This window comes from Corvus moneduloides, chromosome 1 (assembly GCF_009650955.1).
Source record: "Corvus moneduloides isolate bCorMon1 chromosome 1, bCorMon1.pri, whole genome shotgun sequence".
Lineage (NCBI taxonomy): Eukaryota > Metazoa > Chordata > Aves > Passeriformes > Corvidae > Corvus > Corvus moneduloides.
In genome coordinates, this window is record NC_045476.1 from 72,684,293 (window position 1) to 72,700,807 (window position 16,515).

A 16,515-nucleotide genomic window follows, 5' to 3' on the forward strand; every position below is an offset into this window, starting at 1 on the left:
GGGGTAGAGTTAATTTTCTTCATGCTGGCCAGCATGGGACTATGTTCTGGATTTGTGCTGAACACAGGGTTGATAACACAGAGATGTTTTTGTTACTGCTGAGCAGGGTTTGCACAGAGACAAGACCTTTTCTGCTTTTGTACTGCCATACTGGAGAGGGATTTGGGGGTTGGGAGGAGACACAGCCAGGACAGGTGATCCAAACTGACCAAAGAGATATTCCCTATCATATGTATCAGTATGTAAGGCTGAGGGGAAGAAGGAAAAGGAGGGATGTTTGAAGATGTTTGTCTTTCCAAGTACCTGTTGCTTGTGATGGGGCCCTGCTCTCCTGAAGATTGCTGAACACCTGCCTGCCCATGGGAAGCAGTAAATGAATTCCTTGCTTTGCTTTTCCTGTTAAATTGTCTTTATGTCAGCCCACAAGTTTTCCTGCTTTTACCCTTCCAATTCTCTCTCTGATCCCACTGGTGTGGAAGTAAACATATGGCTGAGTGGGACTTGGTTGTTGGCTGGGATTAAACCATGACAAGAGTGCAGGAGCAACACTGGTAATAATCCTAATGGTGATCAGAAAAATATACATATGAAAATATATGTGTGAAAATTATAAACAGCTTCACTTAATACTCTCAAGTTTATGTATATGCTGTTTAAGCAAGAGTATTGTAAGATACAACACTCATTTCCCTAAACAAAAAAATTTCTTAAAAATATTAAAATAAGAAATCAATCAATCCATCAATCAGTCTTTCTGCTGTTGAGAACTGCGACCTTTAAAATTAAGATCACTTTTCCCCAGCTCCTACAGGTTCTAACTCAAATGAAGATTGAACCTTCAATTCTTGGGACCTTCAATTCAATAGGACAAATTCTTCGTGTCCCATGGGTGGTGTTAGATCACAAGTCCCTCATCATTACACTCTATGCAGAAAGCCTCTGCTCAGATTGCTCTTGGTTTGTGGTTAAGATGGGAAGGTGTCCCAACTCATCTGCTAATGTACATGGGATTTCTGAGGAAGCAACAAGACAATCATTCCAGCTTGACCTCATAACACTTTTTATTGTCCCTTTTAGCTTCAACTTCTTTCATCATCATCATCAGCTCCTGCACTACATAGTAAGCAGTGGCATCCTCATTTGCTTATAAGGCCAACACTGTAGTTGACAGTCAAGAAACAAAGAGCACAAATAAACTTTCAAATGTTCTTCATTTCAGAACAAAAAAACCAAACAAACCACACAAAAATCAAAAAGCAAGTACCAAGTTTTCAGGTGAAAATGTGGTTTACTTTGTTTGTTTAATGATATGGTTAGTCACATTTATTTCTACACTTCACTTGAAAAGCAAAAAAGAGCATGTTTAGTTGTGGAGAAGTTTGTTCAGTCCTACTTTAACAAGATTCCAACCCCCAACTCTTTTCCTTGCTGCAATGTCACATCTGTGTGGAAACTACATGGAAACACCTTTAAAGAACATAAGAAAGAGGAGCCCATGTACTAGCTCACATCACCAGCAATCACTTTGAACTGACACATAGTAATGGGCTGGTGTGAAAATATTAGACTGGGAAATGATGCTGGAGCCTGGAAATGCCTCCACCAGGAGGACAGCAGCCTCAGTCTGGAAAGCAAGCAGTCACCTCAGCCAGCATCTATGAGTTGGATGGTGCAAACCCAAGCCTTCACTTTATGAAAAAAGTCAGTACTGGTTTCCAGCCAGAGAGGCATTGCCTAAACCAAGCACGATTATTCAGCTTAAGCTTCCCTCTGCACCTCCTGCTGTGTCATGGCTGGACCATCCAAATACTGGCATATCATGTTGAGGCAACTTATTTGGCAAGTGATATCTTGATATTTTCATATGTTTCCATCATCATGAGACCCACCTGGAGTCCTGAGTCCATGGACTTGTTGGAGTGAGTCCAGAGGAGGCCATAAAAATAGAGGGCTGGAGTGCCTCTCCTATGAAGACAGGCTGAGAGAGTTGGGACTATTCAGCCTGGAGAAGAAAAGGCTTCAGGGAGACCTTAGAGCAACTTTCAGGTACCTAAAAGGGGACCTATAAGAAAGATGATGACAAACCTTTTAGTAGGATATATTGTGATAGAACAAGGATAATGGTTTAAAACTAAAGGAGGGTTGGTTTAGATTAGATGTAAGGCAATTTTTTTTACAAAAGGAGTGGTAAAACACTGAAACGTTGCCCAGAGAAGTTGTGGATGCCCTATCCCTGGAAATATTCAAGGGCTCTGAGCAATCTGGTCTAGTTGAAGATGCCCCTGCTCATTGCAGGGAGGTTGGACTGGATGACCTTTAAAGCTGCCTTCCAGCCCAAACTGTTCTGTGATTCTGTAATTCTATTTTATTATCATGCTGATAGTACCCAGCGATGGGAGAGGTCAAGTTTATGTCATGTGTCATTTTTACAGGTGATTAAAAATAACTCAGAAATAAGTCAAAAGATAGAAGTTTTAATGGCTGGGGAGAGATTGCATCAAAGAAAATTGTACATGTGATAAAAATAGATGCTACACCAAAGCTTATGTAAAAATGACAAACATAATTTAAACAGATAGAGAACAAAATCAGAGCTCATTCCATATTTGCATATTTGCACTCTGGGTGCTGTGTTGAGGCACCTTATTCATGAACTTTGATCAGAGGATGACATGTGACTTCACTACATTCCACTATTTTCTTTGGGTGAATACCACTCAGTGTAACTGTACTTGATGATCTTTTTGCTAGAAGGGATGTTTGCATTGAAATCTCAAAAAGATGTTAATAGCTGTAAACTGCATTTCTAACTCTCAGACTTTCAAGAGGTTTGGCCTACTCAGACCTGTTTAATTAAAATGCCCCTTCTCGGTCATCATCTCCAAGGTTGTTGACACCAATACTTTTTTTTTTAAAGCTTGATGAAATTTTCCAGTTTTGCTTTGCATGGCTTTTGATTTATTGTTAGTTTATTTCGACACTTTCAGAGGCAGATCCCCACTGGCTTTAACGCCGTATTCAGAGAAGCTAGCTTCTTATCATAGAAATTAATTCAGTTTATGTTTTCCAGAATCCAATTTTTTGATGGCAAAATTCAGCATAAAACTCACAGATGTTTTCATCTCTCCATGGAGAACTAAGTTTATGGTCATGAAGAGCAATAAGCTGATTGCTGTAAAAAGTTCTGTCATGTGAAATTACTGAGATTACAAAACTCAAACCAGAAGAATTTGACCCTTATTATTGCTAAACCAGTAACAGAACTTTTTTCATAGATTCTGTTTAACCATAAATGTTACATATACTTTTAGAAAATTTTCATGCTACCAGGTTTATTTTAGTAAAAATTGTTCCAGGAAGTAATCTTTTAAACTAAATGTTTAGCAAAAGACTACAATAAGAACATAAACATTTCAGCCAGTGTAACTAAACCATTCAACCAGGACAAAGAAAATGTTCTTCTAATATTTAGGTAGAGAAAATTAATATAGCATGGCATTCCATTAATTACAGCTGGTCATATTTCCTTATAAATCCATCAAGAATGTCAGCAGTCCAAATTTCATCATTTCAAAGATCTAAAAGGAAAAATCCTACCCTGAAGTTCAATAAGACCTTCTAACAAAGCAACAAGAACCAATGAAAATTACCTTTTAAAGATTTATTGAAAATGGTCTTCCTGAAATCAACAAAAAATTCCCTAGTTGACTATTCAAGTCTTGCAAAATTTTCCAAGACTGACCCCTATTGACTGAATATAATGTGAGCCTTCTCCTTGGTATATGTGAACAATGGATCAAAACCTCACTTTAATCAAGTCTGTTGTCCAAACCAGCTCAGGAATCCAACCAGGACATAGATAGAACAGATTTAAATGTAGTTATCTGCTTGATACTGGGAATATGTGCTTCCATTAATACATAATGTCAGTCTTCAACTACTGGAGAGCATGAGTGAAAAACTTTGAAAGAGGGTGCACAGAAAACACTCAAAGCCCATAAAAAAAGAAAATTCTGTGTATAAAACCACAAAGGACATAAAGAAATAAAAAATAATAAACACCTAACATCTGATATTCAACTATGACATTTAAAAGGTATGAAAATACAACAATGAACTCAGCAACAACTGGGAATGGCAAACACGGGCTTACAAAGACTCTCAGCAGGAAGAAATCAGTGTACGTATATGATAATGGCATAGGGCTTGGTGGAAACAGGGCAGTTGGGCTTCTTGGTGGTGTTTAAATTCCTTTCATCCACTCTCCATCTCTGTCTCATCATGGGGCTTGGTGTTTTTTGTTTTTTTTCCTTAAATATCTGTGCAGAGTGGACCTGTAGCCAAGTTTTGAGTCTGCACAGATCGATTGCCCCATCCTTTGCCCTCAATGCCCGGACGACTTGCAGACACACTGTACTCTCACCTCAGCTGTTAGTTCCCATCCGAGATTTTTTTCCGGTTTGGTTTGGTTTTTGCTCCAGAAGTAGTGTGCCGTGCCACACAAACACTGCCAAGTGGTGAGTTGCATTCTGTAGCTCCCTTTTGTTTCAGTACATCTGTGGTCCTTAGACTACATTTCCTCTTTGCATCATTAATATCTCCAGATTGTTATTATTGGGTCTTTTCTACCTCCTATCTTTTCCAAATTGTATTCACATATTATTTATTCCATCTTCCAGACTGTTAAAAAAGATGCTGTAGAAAAGTAGGCCATATGACAATTCCCGCAAAAACTCAAACTCCCCATGTCAGAAACCTGTTGTCATTCATTCCTACTTTCACTTTAGAAACCTTTAACCACTTTCAGCCCATGTAGCAGTGTTCCCATCCCTACCACCTGGCATTGTTTTCCAAAGGCAATTTTGTGAAGCACACCTTCTAATGTTTTCTTAACATTCAGAAATATGACCTTTGTTCTCTTCCTTTTGTCTGCCCTTTCTGCCATAAAGCTGAGAACAGCCGCACTACACAAGTTGTTGTGGCACAGTTTGTAGCAGGTACTTCCTATACATGTAGTATTGTTTGCTACCATTTTTCAGATTTTCTGTAGCTCCATCATTTTACTGGACAGATTACATTTACTGGATGCTAAATGACTGTATTTCTCTATCCTGATGCTCACTCCCACTGCCCTTTACAATGTAAACTTTACATACTCTATTTTATGCAGGGCCCAGGGGTCTGGCTTTGAAAACTACCTCTTAGTGATTCAGTACATTCACAAATTTCCTTAAGATGAAGTAATTGCTGATCTTTGCATTTAATTTTACCAGGTATTTACTTACCTGCATTTATCAATAACCACACCAGCTATGATCTTCATTGCTTCTTAATTGCCCATACTCTTTTAAATTTCCCTTTAAATGATAGATTCAAAAAAAAGCAGCTTAGTGGTTCAGTCATATTAAAATCATAATTGATTTTGCCTCACTCCTCATTTATTAATGGACTTAGACTACCTTCTTGCTAATAAACCTCCCAGTAATGAGTTTAGTCCACAGAGGATACGTTTCCTCCTCAACAAACCACCAAGCAATTTAGGACAGTTGGTAGTCTCTGCTTAAGGGAGTCCGAAAACTGGAATAGAAATTTATGCAGGCCATAATTAAAGTACTTTCTGGGAGCTGTGTGGGGAGTTTACCGACATTCTTTGCACCGTGCCCATCTGTGGTCAGTGTAATTAATCCTTGACTCGCAATCCAATGAGAACTAATCCTCACTTACAATTTTTGATAAAGATAAGGCCTCAAACACTTATGCAATGATCAGACTCTGGTTATTTTCTTTCTTTGAACAGAAAATGTTTGTGAAACTGACCACAGATGGAACAGATCTTTTTAGACCTGCTCAGCACTGGGGAAGGCATGAAGACAGCAGAAAAGCCGTTTGCTAGGATAACAGCTGTTCCAGATGTGTGAAAAGCCCAGCACGCACAAAAAAATCAGAAGCAGAACTTTGCCAGTGCACACTTACAAGAGAAGATTACCTCATGGAAGTAAAATATAAATTGTTTCTACTGGAATTACTTAATTGAAAGTACAATTTTACATTTGAGGGAGGGACGATCTTGGGCTGAGGGATAATACACTGCGAGACAAGCCGAAGCTCTGAGATTGTGAAGGTTTAATCATGTCCCTGTCTGTGTTTAATGACAAATCCCTGTGACCTCCTTCCCTTCTGGGACTTTAAGATTTTAGGAGCAAGAAACTTATTTGTCCAGCACTTAAAATATTGGGTTCATGATACGGGATGGGGACTCTCATAAATCTAAGCTTGTAGTGCTCCCTAGCAAGAAATTCCTGTAATAATGCAATTTTCTCCTTTCTTCACACAGGATTACTTAGCGACAAGAGAAAGAGGATAGTGAGATAAGTCTTTCTCCCTGCTGCAGCATAGCTGATCTTTTTCAGACTGATAGGATGCTGAGGGGGAGAAAATGGGCTAAACTCGGGGAGAGGAGAGTCCTGCTGGGAGCGATCTCATCAGAGACTGTCGACTGGGAGTGAGACACTCCCTGTTTTCCGCCTCACAGGGAGAGTAAGGCTGAGGACTTGCCTTTTCAATTTGCTGATACTTAATGATACTTTGCTAAGTAAAATACCATCTAATATATAAAGGAGGAGCAGGTCTAGAAAGAATAACACTTGCACAGAAATTACTTACTTTCTTCTGGACCTCTTCTTTTGGGATCTTTGGATTCTGGAGGTATAATTGGTATTTTTGGTGCACTCTGGGAAGGACAGGGAATATTTCTCTTCCTGCCATTTTCTTACAGTTTTCCCCATTTTCACACACGTAAATACAAATGCTAAAGGGAGATCAGTTCAAGACTTTACATTCCTCTATACGCAAGTAACCCACATACACTTTCATCCATGGTATTTTATCACCAATGGTTAACATGGACACACACACTAAAATGCGGGTGCCAACCAATCAGAATAACAGCAAACTGAACTCCCTTTGCAAGACAAAGATAAAGAATTCTACTAAGTGAGGAAGAATGTAGAATTTGGGAGCAGTTTCAGGGAGAGAACGCAGGAGAGTGTAGCTATTCTAAAAGCATATTTAGTTGTCATTAAACACAGGCGGGGTTTCCAAAGCTAAAATACATGTTAACACATTCCAAAATACTTCTAATAGAATATTTTTTCACTACTTCAGTACAGCAAATGATGCAAAGCCAAAATTCCCCAGACAATGCACAGAACATTAGAGAATTAGTTTAACATTCTTACAACCCTGCAATTTTATTTAAACAAATTCTTCCCTACCCAATTCCCTGCAGAGAAGTATTGTACCCTTTTGTTGATTGTAGTGGACATATTGCAGATCTCCGATTACCTTCCCAAAGGACCACCCACTACAAGAACTTTTTTGTGTTGCAAGCACAGCTTAGTTCATTCCCCTCCTAGTCACCTTCTTTTTTCTTTTCTTCTTTTTTTTTTCTTTTTTTCCCCCTCAATTTTAATTTTCTTAACATTCTTACAGGCTGTGGATGAACTGACAGACTAGCCTGCCATCTGTTCTTTCATGACATGGTGCAACCTAATCAATTATCCCCAAACCACTTTGGAGTAAATACATGTCTACAATAATAATAATTAGTCAGTTAAAAAGAAAACAGCATCATGCAACTCCCGGTGGGAATTAGGTAGATTTCAGAACACAGCATTTTATTAACTGAGATTTTCAGACCAGGAGAAGACAACTTTGGATGGAAAAAAAATCACCTTCAGTAATTTATTTTGAGATATGAGTACAAGACAGCATCCCTAGGCTTTAAACATCTTTGACCCTTTTTAACCAGTGATGCCAGATTCAAGTTAATGTGCCACTCATGAGGTTCTAAGATTTTGCTATTAATATATGTGTTAGAATAAGCCTAAGCACTTGTATTTATATAGGAACCATATTAAAAGCATAAGTATTTAAAAAATCACCCAATGACAAGGACATGACATTATTATAGTGTTATAATGTAGTGTAATTCCTCACACTCATGTGTAAGGCCAGACATCTTCGGGGAGAGATTTGTCTTCAGCAACAAGCACAAGTAAAACTCCTGAGCAAGAAGAGCACATGACACATGCACCCACTTGAAGAACAGGCAAAATGCAGAAACGCAAACTGCTAAGACAGAAAACAGGTTTGCAATAAAATAATAGGACTTAAGAATTTCAGGAAGATTGCGGTTAATATCAGTCAATACCAAGATCACAGAAAGCCATTCCTTATGAAGTTAATCTGAACATCATTTTTCACAATGGAACTGTTTACTATTTTAACTCTATGACATTGATTTAGACAGAATACACTAGAAACTATACAACTGAATCTACTGATGGACATTTAAAATACATCTTAACACTTGAGTGCTTAGCACATGCTCAGTATTTTCACTTTTGCAACATGATGGAAGCAATAAATAAATCAGAAGGATTCAATGTTCCATTGAATTCCTTATCAGCAAACTGCCAACTAAAATTTCAGTCAAGGAACCAGTGCAATCTCAGTGAATAGATCACACTGATGGATCAGAAGGAAGAATTTCCTCATTACTGGCTTTACTTTGAATATGAAAGTATTGGTATGGTGTACATTCTATGGGTTCTATCCTGAAAGAAGACAACATGTATAGATGTGCTACCGAATGGCATTTCTGCCATGTTTTTAAGAGTTAGGGGTGTGGCAATAAGTAAAATAACTTCAAGTTGACAAGTTCTGTCCCAGATCTTTTCTAAATGGTCAAAACTTCTCATCTTAACCAGGTTCCTTTAACCTTCCCCCGGAAAACCAATTCAATTTTACCAGTCAGTTGGAAAACAACATTGCAATGTGAATCTGGACATTTTACCCAAAACTGCCTGATCTGCCTGAGACAATGTAGACCATCTCCTGCAAAGTAAGGAGCAAGAAGAGTTGTAGAAAATATCTTAGAGGCTATAACTTTGACATATATAAATATCAGACCACCTTCTGTAGTATATCATAATCTCAGTAACTCTAAATGAGAATACTGAATACCCTGGGTATGTGTGTTTGCTGGCATGCTGCCTCATCTAGCAAGGCAATTATCCATAAAATATAATGCATGGCAGCAAAGAATCTCACACTTTATGATGCAGACTTTCACATGCTAGATTTTGTCTGTTCTTACTCATAGATGGTGAGGCATGAGGCAGACTCAAGCTCACATGCCTGTGGCCTTGTTGCAGATTTGCAGAAGATAAACAATTAGGTGGGAACATGGAGAGAGAGAATGAATAGAAGTCTCTGCCATGATGCAGGCCAGTGAAGATAAAGCAATGAGCCACAGATGATTTCCACTGGTCCCTTTGTGACTGCTCCGCTGTGATTTCTGTGACATGTATGTATCAACATATTTGCCTGTTTAGGTTCTCGTACCACTCCTCCTCCTGCAGAAGCCAAATGCTTCTGGCATCCTGACAATTATGTTTCACTTCCAATTTTCTAGGTCCTTCAAAGGAGCATTCACCTTTCTGTTGCAGCTGCTGACCTCTTACTTCTGCCTGTTTCTCCATGTTTTACCATCCACTTCAGAAAGGGGCTAGCAATTATGTGCCTGATGTTTCCCTAACCTTGACCACCTTGAAATGTGATTTTGTGATTTTTGTTGAAATGTAGGACATGGATCCCTTGCAGGCTTTTGCAAACATGAGAGTTCCCATGTGTCGTTGACACTGATGAATTGCTAGATCACTACAGAACAACTTGGAAATGGCAACGGAGCTGGCTCCACTGCAGCTAACTGGAGCTCCTGAGAGGGACCAGAGGGGTTTTTTGATTCTTTTTATTATGTGATATCAATTAAGCATTTAACAAGTTACAATAAAAAGCAACTTTCCAATGGAATTTTTAATGCAATGAAAACAAATTACCTTCAAGATGGTTATCATTTGGAATCTTGAGGAGAATGGAAATAAGGCAAATGCCAACACATATTCATCCAGATTGCCCATAACAACTTGCCAGGCATCCCTGTTTCAAATCAAGTAAATCTGTGCAGCTTCTCTTTGACAGCAACACAAAATCCCGTGTGAAATGCACTGAATGGCACAGCTGAGGCAGAATGTTAGCAGAAGATACTGCGCCAAGCAGCTTTTGTTTTGAAGTGGGTACTTCTGTTATGCAATCCTCTTAGAATTTGCTTCTTTCAAAGAAAGAAAGACCAAAAAAAAAAAAAGCCTCAGCAAACAAAAACCACAAATCCCATACATTTCTCAACTTGGTTGAAATTTCTGCAGTTGGACACAGTCTATTGACAGCAATTCTAAAATTCTGGCATTGGCTCAGAGACTATATTTGTAGCCCTCAGCTGGAGTAAAGGACCAAACAATGCATGATGGTGGGGATGAAGGTGTTTAGCCAAAGACAGAAGCTTCAACTCTCTACACAAGAATGATGCCCATAGAAAAATAGGGGTGGAATTCACTAATATCAACAATGTGCTGATTAGGCACATGAACAGCTTTAACAACTCACTTTAATTCTGAGCCTTTCTGAGACTTTTTGTAGTCACAAGGAAGACAAGACTATGAACAGAACTTTGTGGATATGAAAACATTAATTTACTATGCGTAAGATCTTGTCCATGTATTTTGCATATATCCAAGAAAAGAAAACCTAAACTTAATGCTAAAAACTTCTGAGCCGTTCATCAAAGACTCACTTGAGCAACAGGTATGAGGGGGAGTGCAGGCAGGGAACTCCGTGTATCATTTCTCACATAAAAACCAGCCACAAATGCACTCTCAAGGTGTGGGGATGAGTAAAATACTTGTCCTTTCTCTACTTCTTTGCCCTTGGGAGAATTGGGGAAGGAGGCACACAGTGGAGAGAAGATGAGGTGTGGACTCTGTTTCCTGTCCATGAGGCACACCGAGCAAAACAGAGTATGCATGAAGGCATGGACAGCATTGCTCTGAGGAGTGGTCTGAGGAGTGGCTCTGCAGGCCACCTGTTTGGAAGGGAGAAACCGTCCGTCCCTGAGCTCTCCCACATTTGTACAACATCTGATACTATGCTTTTGCAACCTCACTCTACATATGTTTTCTCACCAGTATACACAATGTTACAGGCACCATTCCTCCTCCCCCAAACACAAGGATCCTTTCTTTTCACTCAGGCACATTGTCATAGCTGCAGATTCCCGCTGCTTATTTCTGGTGTGATGTCCATATGCACAGCATTTCTAGAGATGTGTTGCTGTCTTTGCAGTATGGGTAGAGAAATATCATCTTTGCCATCTCCCTTGACCAATGCTCCCTCCACACTGCACATTTTTTGGAGATTACTTATTTTCTGTTCCCTCTGTTCTCTGCAAAGTGTATCCAACATGTCACAGAGCAAGAATACACTTGGTGCTTCCCAGGACACATTAGCAACTTTAGTATCTTTCATCTTCTCTGACCTTTTCCATGATGTTCTCAGAACCTCATAAAGTGTCGTGACAATATGGGAAAAAACGCTCCAGTGCTCTTTGCACATATGTGGGCTTTCTCTTGTGTTGCACTCAAGTTCAGTTAGATGTTCTTCACCCTTTGATCTTCTTTAATCAGAAGAAGGAAGGAGGCTGAGGAAGGAGAATATGAGCTTTCTTTCATGCTTGTTCTAATTCTTAGGTCCAATAAAGAGAACAGAGCAAGGATGCTCAGGGAATTAAGTGCAAGACAATCAAAGAAATGACTGAGAGGAGTCTGCACCCTGCCAGCTATCCTGAGCTTTGCCCCTCACTCATATGGCTTAGCTTTGGAGAAGGAGGGCTTCTCTGTTAACAGAGGTTAGTGTCTTTACTCCCCCCACCCCCTTCTCTACCACCTCATGCTCATCTTTATTAGCTTTTTCACACTACACAGTCCTCTCATCGATTACAAGGGCCAGCACAAAGCAGCCTAATGATGGGTCAGTCTTAATGAGAAAAGCGGCTGCTCTTGAAGTGGTGTGGCTTCGTCCTGCACCCTGCCGAGTCCTGGCATGCAGAGCTTTGCCTCCTTTTAGAGAGCAGCGCCATGGAAAATCAACAGTCAGCAGCCTGGTGCCTCAGAACAGAAAGGGCCATGTGCATGGCTATTTAGTGCTGTAAAAGAGAGAGCATTTGCACAAATGGGAGTGAACATAAGGAGGCCTTCAGAGAAGAATGGGGCCTTGGCAAATTTATAGACTCCCCTGAAAGAAAGTGATTACAGATCATTATCCAATTGAGGCAGATTGATGGGTTAGGGTCAAAGTAATACTGCAGAGCTCACTGGAGGGACAATGCCTGCTTGTCAGTTCTGTCCAGTAAAAGAAAGAGAAGGGAAACTACCACACAGAGAGGAAAAGCTTAAGCTTTTCCAGCCCTATCTGAGAAATTGTTTCTTATCTTAAACATGTGTCCTTTAAAAAAAAAACAAAACAAAACAAAATACAAAAAAACCAAGCAAACAAAAAAACCAACCTGAAATTGCAGGACCAGTATCACCGAGTTAAAACTGCACATACAGAATTTTGAAATAATTGTGCAAATAGTGTGCAAACAGTGCACACCGAAAGTCTTGTGATCAGTACTCTCAGAAATCACGAGTACTAGCATGAGTAAGGGATAAATTGCATCTTTGCTTCATTTATATTAAAAAACCCAAAGAGATCTATTAAAATAAATGTGTATATATTTTTTAAATTTTGATGAAAGAAGAATGTTTTGTTAACAGCTACGGTTGAACAGATTTGAAACTCTGTAACATCTGGTCAGGCGAAACTCAGCAACACTGACATTGAATAAAACAAGAATAAATGTGCTTCTATTGTTTCTTCTATATTAATTTTTAGAGTGTTTAAAAGTGCTTTGCATTCATGCACTTTTCAAATAGCCATAGAAATGGAAACAGCATGGCCCAAAGAGAAGCTCACAGCATTTGCTGTGTATTTGCCTTACATTTTCCAATACAATTTTGGAATGTAAAGAATTTGAGCAAAGAGAGAAGACAATGCATTCATGAGAGACTTGATTTATTCAATTGTGTTTATTTATTAACTTCTCTGTTCCCCATGTGTCAGAAGTAGAGCACCACACACGTTTCAATGGCCGTGTCCTCATGTACCAGTGGTTAGAAGAGTAACACTGGCCTTGTTTCGAGTAAAGGCTCAGTAGGGCAGTTTGGCCTTGGGGCCACTGTCTTGAGAGTTTAGCAAGGGTTCCCTCAAGTTTTGTTACAAAACCTCCACAGACATGAAAGCTACAGCCCCAGCACTCACTGTGTCTTTCCCAGAAACTTGTGTACTCTTGCAGAGGGTGTTCAGACACCAAAGGACCTATCCTGACTCAGAGTCCATTGGAGAGAACACAGCAATGCTAGAGTCACCTGATAAAATCTGTAGGAATACCAGGTACAAGTACTGGTACTCTAGTTCCCATCTGTTGCAATGACAGAAATGATCTGTACCGCAGCCATTAGATAAACTCTGGCTCAGCTTTGCAAATAACTCTGAGTCCACTCTAACTTACTAGTTCTCACCTAAAGCAGTAAGGATAACAAAGGAAATAAAAACATTGTTGGCGTCATATTCATCTGCAAATTCTAAAGGTGTTAAAAGCATCAGGAGAGACTCAGACTCTCACTTCATGCAGTATCTCTTGCATTCAGCATGTGTTGGGTTTTTTTCATTTGGTAGCAACCCAGCTGCAGGATGATCATGTGCCTTCTACAGAGTACTCCTACCTAAAGTGAGTTCTCTAATATTTTTGCTGAAAGGAAAGAGATGACTCATCAAATTACTCTTTCTTTTTGCGGGGGTTCCCCCAGATTCTTAGCACCGGAGTTGTTATGTTCTCTTTTATGATTCTCAAAACCACTGAATTTTCAGTGTAATTGACAGCCTTTCTCCACTGCCCTGAGATAGATTGTCGTCTCATATTCTATCTATAAACCAAAAAGGACCCAAATGACATTCATCTCAGAAAAATTCTAGAAAGAGCCATGGGGTGTCTGTGCAATGCCAGTCCGCATAAGGCACCTTCCCCCACCTTGGCGCCAGTGAAACCAGAGTGATATTACATGGTTAAAAAAAAAAAAAATCTGTGGTTGGTTGCCTACCTTACTCTGTTGGCTAGGCTGGAGTTTTAACCTGAACATGTAATCCCTGAACTAAGTTTAACTCTTTAAATCTTTTCCCATTTTCATCGTTTATCATTTTGTTATTGGGTGATTCCATGTCACACATTCTGGAATCTCTCAGCATATGATGGAGCTGTAATTGAGACAGGATAACACCTATAAGATGACATACATTATGCTAAAATATGTTTTGTCTTGTCTTTCCTTCCAACTCTTTTCTGTCTTAGACTAACAATATTCTTTCTTGCTGTTCTTGGTTTAGAAACAACTTGTATCTACTCTTTTCCTGAAGTTTGCTAGCATTTGTTTCCACTTGCTTCCTCTAGTTTGGCAGGAGATGTGCATATGTGCAGGACTCCATATGTTTTCAGAGATAATCTGCTTTTTACTACCAGTAAGAATAACCTTGACTACATATTGCACTGTCACAGCATATTTTCTATAGGAATCAGAAAGTAGAACTGGTGCGTTGGAAAAGTGGACCATATTTTTAAAGGCAAATTCATAAACCCTGTTTTTATGAACAGAGCAAGCTGAGGGATGGGGGTGGGGAATATCACAGGAAAACAGATGTGTACTTATGATCCGAACTCTCTGTCCTACTAACATCATGTTTATGTTGGAGCTGATCCATGGAGAAGTCTCCCTCTAAAAGGAGGCTGGGTGCTGAAATGTCCATACCATTTCAGTGAATTCAGCGTGAGCGCACCAAGTGGAACACAGCACAGAGCCAGGTCGAAGGAGAGAAATGGCTGTTCCCTTCCACTCCAATCAAAAAAGCCATCAGCTATTCAGAGGCAAAAAAAAAAAAAACAACAACAGAAACCAAACCACAAATCCTAGAATCACTCAGCTGGGAATAAGGGAGAAAAAAAGAGCATTTCTCTTAAGGACACTTTCCATTCTATTTATAGCTATAGTTTGTATGGTGCTTAATGCTTGACCCACGGGGTTCATAGGTAAGTAAGAAATGCACAGATGTGTGTATTCTAAGTTATATTTCATCCATATGTGCAAAATAGTCAGAGGAGAGCTACAGAAAACTACCCACTTGGGGTAGCAACCTTCCTAGCCCAGGAAAAACATCTGATTCATGCTAAGTCTATCCTCTGGCAAACCCTGAGTTTCAATAATGATTGAGTAAAAATCCAGAGCAAAATCCTGAGACATTCGGCATTGGTGGAATCTTTGTCACAAACTTCATAGGATGCATGAGTTTAGCATGAGTAAGCCTTGCTCTATAATTGTTTTCATTGTACAAGGTTTACAATACTGTAAAGTGGCAAAGAAGATACAATCTTCCCACAAAAAGGATGTACATACAGCCTCCTAGTGTGAAAAGGGTAAGAGGAGAATCAGGTCTGCTTCAAATTTTGGTATCCTGGAAGAGTTTCCTTATTTTTAAGTTCTTGAGGCAATGGGAAATAAAAAACCCTAACTTTCTGCCTAATAAAGCTTCCTCTGTTTCCCTTTTATTTTTTAAATAATTTTTTATTGTTGTTGTCTGAGTTATTGGCTTGGTGTTTTTTAGAGAAGGGAGGCACCTTGGCTGTGTGCATGAATTGGACTCACTAAAACATGTTTCTGCCTGCTGAGTCTTATTGTAATGGCTTCCTGTGTTCTTTCTGTTGATACAGCATCCCCTCTACACAGAGCTGGCAGAGTACTGACAACAACTTCAGATACATAATTTGTTTAAGAAAAAAAACCAAAATTGGGCTGTATTATCCATGATGAGTTTCTCAATTCAGCCTACAAACAACGTGAACTACAAAATAGGTTTAGTGCCTTTCTTCCCAGGGAAGATCATCTCCCTTGCACTCTCAGGTGGAAAGACTCTTAGGGATGTTGGCATAGCAGGTGCCTACACTTGTTGTGTAAATGGAGATTCCTACACAGAGCAAATCTCCCTGAACCTCTGAAGTCTCCTCTTTACAAACAGAGCAGCTCTATTACCTCAGTTATACTGGGCTACTGCCTTTGATTTATCAGAAGATGTATCCTGGTGTTACATTACATATGGGTAGCAACATTTTTGTAGCTATAAAGCCTAAGAACATGAGTCACATCATATATATATATAATATAGTTTATATGTAATTTCTATTTAGAACAGCATAATCAAGTGCAATATTTTAGGAAATATTGACCAAATGAAAAGTATAACCCTTCTATAGGAACTTGTATTTATTCATAAAACTATGAGTAAAAGGGTATTTAATTTTACCAGTTAAGTAAAAAATGTCTAAAATATACTTTCACATTCTCTATGATTTTTCCGTCCCTAAAGACATTTTTGGCTACTGAAATCATGGCTTTATGCACAAAAAAATGCTGAATAACCTCTCTACACCAGGTCATTCCCTCAAATCAAACCCAGGTCTATAACAGGGCTGAA

General features: G+C 39.2%; 1 long non-coding RNA gene across 1 annotated transcript in view; it reads left to right on the forward strand.

Annotated features, from left to right (window-relative positions):
- Positions 1–12,413, forward strand: part of LOC116447105 — a 51,694-nt gene extending 39,281 nt beyond the window's left edge. Inside the window, exons 4-5 of the long non-coding RNA XR_004241485.1 lie at positions 5,798–9,370; positions 9,479–12,413. This is a non-coding gene — a long non-coding RNA (uncharacterized LOC116447105). The remainder of the gene's footprint in view (positions 1–5,797; positions 9,371–9,478) is intronic.
- Positions 12,414–16,515: the final 4,102 nt, after the last annotated feature.